An 8,506-nucleotide genomic window follows, 5' to 3' on the forward strand; every position below is an offset into this window, starting at 1 on the left:
TTACTGGCCTGGGCAAATAGCAGCACTAAGAGGAACAGGCCAGAAGGCCAAGCCTCAAAGCCTTGAACCATTTGGACTCTTGCCAACACTTTCTCCACCCAGCACAAATGAAAAGGCAGTTTAAGCTGCCTGCGTTCGTTTGGCACAGGAGTGATGTCAATCCAGAGAGTTTGACCTGGCTGCCTGCTCTTGACCAGAGCCCAGGCCTTTTCCCACTCAGTGTGAGGACAGAACTCACTGCTGTGCCAGTATGTGAAGGTGCCGACCCTGCCTACTCCACATGCATAGCCCGCTTCGTCTCTCCAGCTTTACCAGCTGGTTTCACTGGCTTCTGGCTTGCCTTGTCTGACAGCTGTCTGAACACTGTGACTTAAAAATTAGTTCTAAATGACGGAGTCCAGCCACCACATTCCAACCTATTTTTAGGACAACATCTTCCTTCTTTGGCTCCCTGAGAAACTACTCTTCTTTTTCTGTTTCTAAACTGTTTCCATCCCCAGTTCAGGTTGAGGTCTCCTCACCTGGGAATCCAAAACTTAGGGGTTCCAGTTCCTGCTCACAGCCAAGGAAAAGATGCTGTTTTCACTAAATTCCTCTAGTCAGAGAAGAGGTAAGACTTGATATGATATTAAAGAAACAACAAAAATTGTATGTACAGTAAGATTATAAACATTAAAAAAAATCTTTTTGTTTTTATTCCAATCATGAAGGTAACACAAGTCTGTTGGAAAAACTTTAGAAAATACAGTAAAAATAATTTATGCTTTAATAAATCACTCTCATTTTTATCTGTTCTCATGCACATACATTTATTGTTGTTATTGGTTAAATTATTATTCATGCATACAGGACAAAAGTCAAACAGTAAAATCTCACTGTTCCCCTGCCACCCAGTTCCTCTCCCTGAAATGAACTGTTCATAGTATCCTTTTTTTTTTTTTTAAGTGAAAACTTTTATATTGAAAATTACCAGCTGGACCAAGTTTAGATAATCCCGATTTTGTTGGCAACTTCCAAAGCGTCAGGAGCCAGTCGAACATATGCCTTTGCTCCATCAGGTCTGATCAGGGTGTTCACCTTGGCCATGTCAACGTCACAGAGCTTCTTCACAGCCTGTCTGACCTGGTGCTTGTTGGCCTTGACATCCACAATGAACACAAGTGTGCTGTTGTCTTCTATTTTCTTCATGGCTGACACAGTGGTGAGGGGGAGCTTGCTAATGGCATAGTGGTCAAGCTTGTTTCTCCTAGGGGCACTCTTCTGAGCATATTTGGGCTGTCTGCTGAGCACAGTGTTTTGGGTTGTTGGAAGGTAGATGACATCTGGATCTTCTTTTGGTGGCTGTGGATGCCTTTCCGTACTGCTTTCTTGTCCTTCAAAGTCTTTGTTTTGGTTTCAGCTTTCTCTGCTCCAAACTCCGATGTTTCAGTTAATTTGGACTCACTGTGCATCAGGCACATGAACTTTCTTGGTAACAATTTCTTTTCCGATTTTAGTACTTTGATTTTTCTTGCTTTGTATCTTAGTCAGTCTAGCTAAATATTTGGCAATTTTGTTGTTGTTCCTGTTTTGTAAGAACAAGCTCTTGGTTTTATTGATTTTCTCTATTGTTTTTCCATGCTGTATTGTATGTGTCTCCCTTCTGTTCCTTATTATTCCCTTCCTACTGCTAGCTGTTGTGTTAGTTTCCTCCTTTTTCTAGGTCCTTAAGGTGTAAATTTACTTTATTGATTTACTTTGCCACTCTCTCAACTATGTCAATGAAAAATCAAGTAACAGCCAAGCTGAGAAGAAAGAAAAGAGAATTTTATTCGAGCCAAACTGAGGATTATAACCCGGGAAACAGATTCTCAGAAGCTCTGAGAACTGCTCCACTGATCAGGAGTTAGAGATGCAGTTAGCACTGTGCACACAATTCATCGGTTTTTTTCTGTTTGTTTATTTTGTTTTTTTAGGCAGTTATGCATGTACAGAACAAGCCTTTGGTCAATGTGACCCCTTGTATGAGATGAGAAAGAAATATTAATCATAGAATTACAATGCTGCTGTCTGAAAAAAGGGACAAATTTTTTCTCAAAGTTTGATTTCATCCTCCTGCTGTGGGAAGGTCTGGGTAATGCATGATGTAGATGCACATTGCACATTGGGAAAGGCCTACCACAAAGGGGTCATATCATTTGGTTTTTCCTCTCTGCCTTAGTTTGGTTGTCCTGTCATAGAAAATTTATGATTTTTCCTCACCAACTATATAAGTAGATATTATTATTTACTATTTTATTTAAAAATTATCATACAGTATAATTGATTTTTTGCAGTACTGTTCTATGAATTGTAGCCAATATACAGATTCACATAACCAACATCACAATCAGAATACAGAACAATTACTTGTCCTCTTAATTACTGGGAAGGAAGTGGTAAAATCTCCGACTTTAACTATGATTTGTATATTTCTTTCAGAATTGTTGCCAGTAGTACAAAGAATTTTCTTCTTGAATCATTTGAGCGGGAGTTATTGATATGATATTTAAAGTTACTCTTTTTCCTTTTGTAATTAATATTTTTTGATAGATATTTTAAAACTAAATATTCTATTTTCATCAAACTAAATTTATTCACTGACTTCTTTATCAATATAAATACATGAGTTCATATTTTTTCTGATGAGTTATAGTTTGTTAATATCATTTATTTTGCAGCTCAAATTATACCCGATTTGGCCACTGAAGCCTCTTCCAGCTGGCTCTTGTGCTTTTGATATGTCCCGGTCATTCTTTGCGCACTTCCTTGTTTCTTGCACAAGATGCTCCAGACTCATCTTGTATTTTTCCATGCTTGTAATTAACCCTGTAATTAGCCATTTATTAGCCATTTCTCCAAGAAGTGGAAAATATTATTTAGAACCAAGATCTTTGTGTGTGTGTGTGTGTGTTTTTAAATATTTATTCTTGCTTTTTCCTTTCGATCTTTTTGGAGTATAATAGCTTTACACTGTTGTGCCGGTTTCCGCTGTACAACAAAGTGAATCAGCTATATTTATACATATATCCCCATATCCCCTGCCTCTTGAGCCTCCCTCCCACCCTCCCTTTCCCACCCATCTAGGTCATCACCAATCATTGAGTTGATTGTGTTATGCAGTTGCTTCCCACTAGCTATCTATTTTACATTTGGTAGCATACAAATGTCAACAGTGCTCTTTCACTTTGTCCCAGCTTCTCCCTACTTCCCTTCCCCATGTCCTCAAGTCTGTAGAACTGAGATCTTGGCACTAAGTATGTTCATTTCTTTGAGGTGTCACTGCCCCAGGCTCTTCCAGAGGACACACTCACTTACACTTATATTCATTCCTACTTCTACCTATCTATCGCAAACCATGATTTCAGACTGATACCTCCAATTTCAATACCTCCAACATCACAAATTTTAGTCTACTTTTCTCCCTTCACATATTTTTAACTCTAATGATGGTAAGAAAATCCAGGCCTCTATTATCCCTAATATTGTTACTTATTACTATTATTTTTAAATCTAAACTTCTTTTAAAAATTAATTTTTATTTATTTATTTTTTGGCTGTGTTGGGTCTTCGTTGCTGCACGTGGGCTTTCTCTAGTTGTGGAGAGCCGGGGCTACTCTTCGTTGTGGCGCTCAGGCTTCTCATTGCAGTGGCTTCTCTTGTTGTTGAGCACGAGCTCTAGGTGCAAGGGCTTCAGTAGTTGCAGCACTTGGGCTCGGTAGTTGTGGCTCACAGGCTCTAGAGTGCAGGCTCAGTAGTTGTGGTGCACATGCTTAGTTGCTCCGCAGCATGTGGGACCAGGGTTCAAACCTGTGCCCCTGCATTAGCAGGTGAATTCTTAACCACTGTGCCACCAGGGAAGTCCTCTTTTTTTTTTTTTTTAATTATTATTTTTTTAAAGAACTTTTATTGAGATACAGTTAACATACAATAAACTGCATATATTTAGAGTGTACAATTTGGTATCCAAATCTCCCAATTCATCCCCCCAACCCTCCCCGCTTTCCCCACTTGGTGTCCACATATTTGTTCTCTACATCTGTGTCTCTATTTCTGCCTTGCAAGCCGGTTGATTTGTACCAATTTTCTATATTCCGCATATATGTGTTAATATACGATATTTGTTTTTCTTTTTCTGACTCACTTCACTCTGTATGATAGTCTCTAGGTCCATCCATGTAGAGACATTTGTAGAGACAAATGTCCCAGCTTCGTTGCTTTTTACAGCTGAGTAGTATTCCACTGTATATATGTACCACATCTTTTGTTATCAGTCTACCAGTTTGTAACCAGTCCCTTATTGCTGCACCCTTCTCTCTGCTGTATAGATGCCCACTTTATCCCACTTGACTTCAACACCCTGCACCACGTTGCCCTACATGGACGCACTTTTCACCCATTTTGACTCTGACTCCTGGTACCAGGCTAGTACTATCATTGTCCCCTGTGTGGACACTCTCCTTATCCTCCTTTGGCTTTGAAAACCTGCTTTGAACCACCCCTCCTCAAGGATACCCTTGTCACCTGATGTGCAGAAAAGAGTTAATATAGCAGGCCTGAGACTGCTATTCCTAGAAGGGCTTGTATGCAAGTTTGGCCCTTGGCAGGCAAGGGGGTGGTCTTGGGACCTCTGACACACCTGGCTTGGGCTCTGAAACTCCACGCTGGCTGCTTCTCTGTCAGGACACTCTCCCCATTCTGCTTGGGTTTAAAACCTCTATGCTGACCTAGTCTCCTCATTCTGTCCAGGCTCTGACACTCTACACCAGCCCACGCCATATCAGGGACGATGTCCTCACACCACCTGCTTCCAGTTTTTAGCTACTGTGGCTAAAACTCCTAGGAATATTTGTGTATAGGGGGACTTCCCTGGTGGCACAGTAGTTAAGAATCCACCTGCCAATGCAGGGGACACGGGTTTGATCCCTGGTCCAGGAAGATCCCACACGGCGTGGAGCAACTAAGCCGGTGTGCCACAACCACTGAGCCTCGGCTCTAGAGCCTGCGCACCACAACTGCTGAAGCCCACCAACTCTAGGGCCCGTGTGCCGCAGCTACTGAAGCCTGAGTGCCTAGAGCCCACGCTCTGCAACAAGAGCAGTAACTGCAATGAAGAGTAGCCTCCGCTCACTGCAACTAGAGAAAGCCTGCGCGCAGCAACGAAGACCCAACACAGCCTCCTCCCCGCAAATAAAAAGTGTTGGAGAGGATATGGAGAAAAAGGAACCCTGTTGGTGGGATGTAAATTGGCACAGCCACTATGGAAAACAGTATGGAGGTTCCTCAAAAAATTAAAAATAGAACTGACATGAGATCTGGCTATTCCACTTCTGGGTATTTATCTGAAGAATACCAAACCCTAATTTAAAAAGATATACACACCCCAGTGTTCATTGTGGCATTATTTACAATAGCCAAGATATGGAAACAACCTAAGTGTCTATGATTGGATGAATGGATAAAGATATATACACAATGCAATACTATACAGCCATAAAAAGAATGAAATCTTGCCACCTGGGACAAGATGGATGGACCTTGAGGGTACCATGCTGAGTGAAATAGCTCAGGGGAGAAAAGTAGATACCATATGATTTTACTTATATGTAGAATCTAAAAAACAAATGAACAAACAAAACAAAAACAAATTCATAGATACAGAGAAAATATTTCTGGTTACCAGAGAGGAAGAGAAGTGAGGAGAGGATGAGATGGGTGAAGGCGATCAACTGCGTGGTGGCGGATGGTAACTAGAGGTGATCACTTTGTATACAAATAACAATTTATAATGTTGTACACCTAAAATTTATATAATGTTATATATTAATTTTACATCAGTTAAAAAAAGTGAACTTCGTTCTGGTAGACAGCTAATTTACTTATGCATCAAATCAATCCTTTGAATCTTGTTTTTAATCTGTATTAGTGTATCTCTAAAGCAGATTTTTCTCTAGGGTTAGATTAGCCATAATACTAAGGCTTTGCCTTTCTGGGCCTTTCTGAATGCCAAACTTGGTCACGAGTTTTTTTTCACTTTGGTTTATTGGAACTTCAATGTATTCCAGTTCCATGTAAGCTCTGGAATCTCCACTCAGCTCACAGCTTTTCAATATCTGTTATTTCCTGAGCATTTGTTCTTTGCTCCACCTCATGTGGTCTTACCCTGGCTTGTGCAGATTTTCAACCAATGACCCAAGGAGATTCCTATGGAGCTATCTAGAGCTTCTTTGTTCTTCCCTGGTGTCCTGCCCTGCAAATTCCAGCCTTAAAGGCAGACTTGAACTCCCATGCTTTTCTCTTTGGCTCAGTAACATCACTGTGCTCTCTTTGGGCTACCCCTTCTTGTGCTGTGGTTCAGAAAGTGTCTCTAGGCAGAAGACTGTGTAATCATGAGACTCATTTGTTTCCCTTCTCTCAAGGATCATAGTCCTTGACTGACAACTGTTCAGCATCTAAAAAGAGTTGTTTCAGATATTTTGTCCAGTTTTCTAGTTGTTTGCAGTGGGAAGGATGGCCTGCTACCAATTACTTTGTCATGGCTAGACAGGGAAATCTCAAAGTGACCTTGGGTTTTGCATTTATATATTTTAAGAGGCTTTTCCAGTGGTTTCTCTTGGGGAGGGTGAATAGTGACTTGGAAGGAAGTATGGGTATTTTGGGGTTGGTACTGTTCTGTCTCTTTACTTGGAGACTCCCATGTTGAGTCTGTGAATATTCAGCAAGCTGCATACTTAAATTTTGTCCATATTTCTTTATGGAAAATATACTTTAATAAATGTCTTCCTTATTCCAGTATTAATTTTAGATTCTCAAAAAAGCTTTTCAACTTTTATTAGGTAAATATTTGCTATCCTTGCACAAAGGCTAGACATTCATGGCCTTAGTCAAGATTAAAACCAGAAAAGGACTGTATTTGCTCTAGAGATTAGGAAAGGAGAGAAAAAGGGAGAAAAAGGGAGGCACTGACAATTAAGAGGAAAGAACAAAAATGTGTAAAAGAATTATTAACTGTCTGTTTCTCATCAAACAATGCAATAATCTCTACATTGTTCATTATTGTTTTGTGGAGTGGATTTTCCTGTGGGTGTGAGATAAAGGCTCTGGCAGAATGAGCACACAGTAAAAGGGATTCTCATCCCCCACACACCCGGTGGAGGCAGGACCCACAGAAGCCAAGCCCGGCTGGGGCCCTCTTTCCTGACTTCCTCTATTCAGGCTCCTCTATAGCTGTGCCCAAGAAACTCGAATGGGTACTTCATCCAAAAGAATATCCAAGTAGTCAATATGCTTATGAAAAAGTAATCAATATCATCAGTCATCATGGAAATGCAAATTAAAACCACAATGAGTTAACACTGCACTCCTACCAGAATGGCTAAAAATACAGAGATTGACAATACCAAGTGTTGTGTAGGATGCAGAGCAAGGAGAGCACTCACACCCTGCTGTTGGGAGTAAACACTGGTACAACTGCTTTGGGAAAGAGCTTGACACATGTTGCCTACCAGCAGTTCCTCTGCTACATTTATACACCCAGCAGAAATGTACGCACATTTTCACCAAAATACTCTAAAGGAATGTTCTTAGCACTATTATTCATAGGAACGAAACAGCCCAAATGACCATCAACAGCAAAATGGACAAATAACTTCCTACTCTATGGTACTGTCATACTATTCAGTAATCAGCTACACTTTTTAAAAAAAGGGATAAATCTCAAAGTTAATTTCTAAAAATATTTATTTTACTTTTGGCTGTATCAGGTCTTAGTTGCAGCACATGGGCTCCAAAGCACGTGGGCTCTGTAGTTGCGGCATGCAGGCTCTCTAGTTGAGGCGCACAAGTTCAGTAGTTGTGATGTGCGGGCTTAGTTGTCCTGCAGCATGTGGGATCTTAGTTCCCTGACCAGGGATCGAACCCGTGCCCCTGCATTGGAAGGAGGATTCTTAACCACTCGACCACCAGGGAAGTCCGTCACAAAGTTAATTTTGAATGAAAGAAACCATACACCAAAGAGGACACACTGTATGATTCCATTTGTTTTCAGTTAAAGAATGTGCCAGTAGTTCTCAGTAGCAGCAGCAGCATCACCTGGTAATTTGTTAGCAAGGAAAATTCTTGGGCTCCAACATAGAGCTCCTGGATCAGAAACTCTGAAAGTGAGTGCTAGAAACCTGTGTGATTCTGATGTCACACTAAAGCTTGAGAACGACAAAATTGATTTATGGTGTTAGAAGTTAGAATCGTGATTTTTTGGGGGGAGAAAGGGAGTGGTGATGGATGGGGGCATGAGAGGGCTGCAGGTAATGATAATCATTTACTTTTTGGCCTGGATTGGAGTCATGCACGTGTTTTCAGTTTCGGATGAGTCACTGAGCTAAATGCATACTTGTGATTTGTGCACTTTGCTGTTTACATGTCAAGTTTCATTTTGAAAACTTACTAGAAAAGCGCTAGATAATAAAACACAAAATCTTCCAAAAATAAA

The 8,506-nt window shown here is 40.6% G+C and overlaps 1 pseudogene; it reads right to left on the bottom strand.

Annotated features, from left to right (window-relative positions):
* Window positions 1-984: 984 nt before the first annotated feature.
* On the bottom strand, window positions 985-1,451 carry LOC130860757 (60S ribosomal protein L23a-like; annotated as a pseudogene).
* Window positions 1,452-8,506: the final 7,055 nt, after the last annotated feature.

This window comes from Hippopotamus amphibius, chromosome 9 (assembly GCF_030028045.1).
Source record: "Hippopotamus amphibius kiboko isolate mHipAmp2 chromosome 9, mHipAmp2.hap2, whole genome shotgun sequence".
In the NCBI taxonomy this organism is placed as follows: domain Eukaryota; kingdom Metazoa; phylum Chordata; class Mammalia; order Artiodactyla; family Hippopotamidae; genus Hippopotamus; species Hippopotamus amphibius.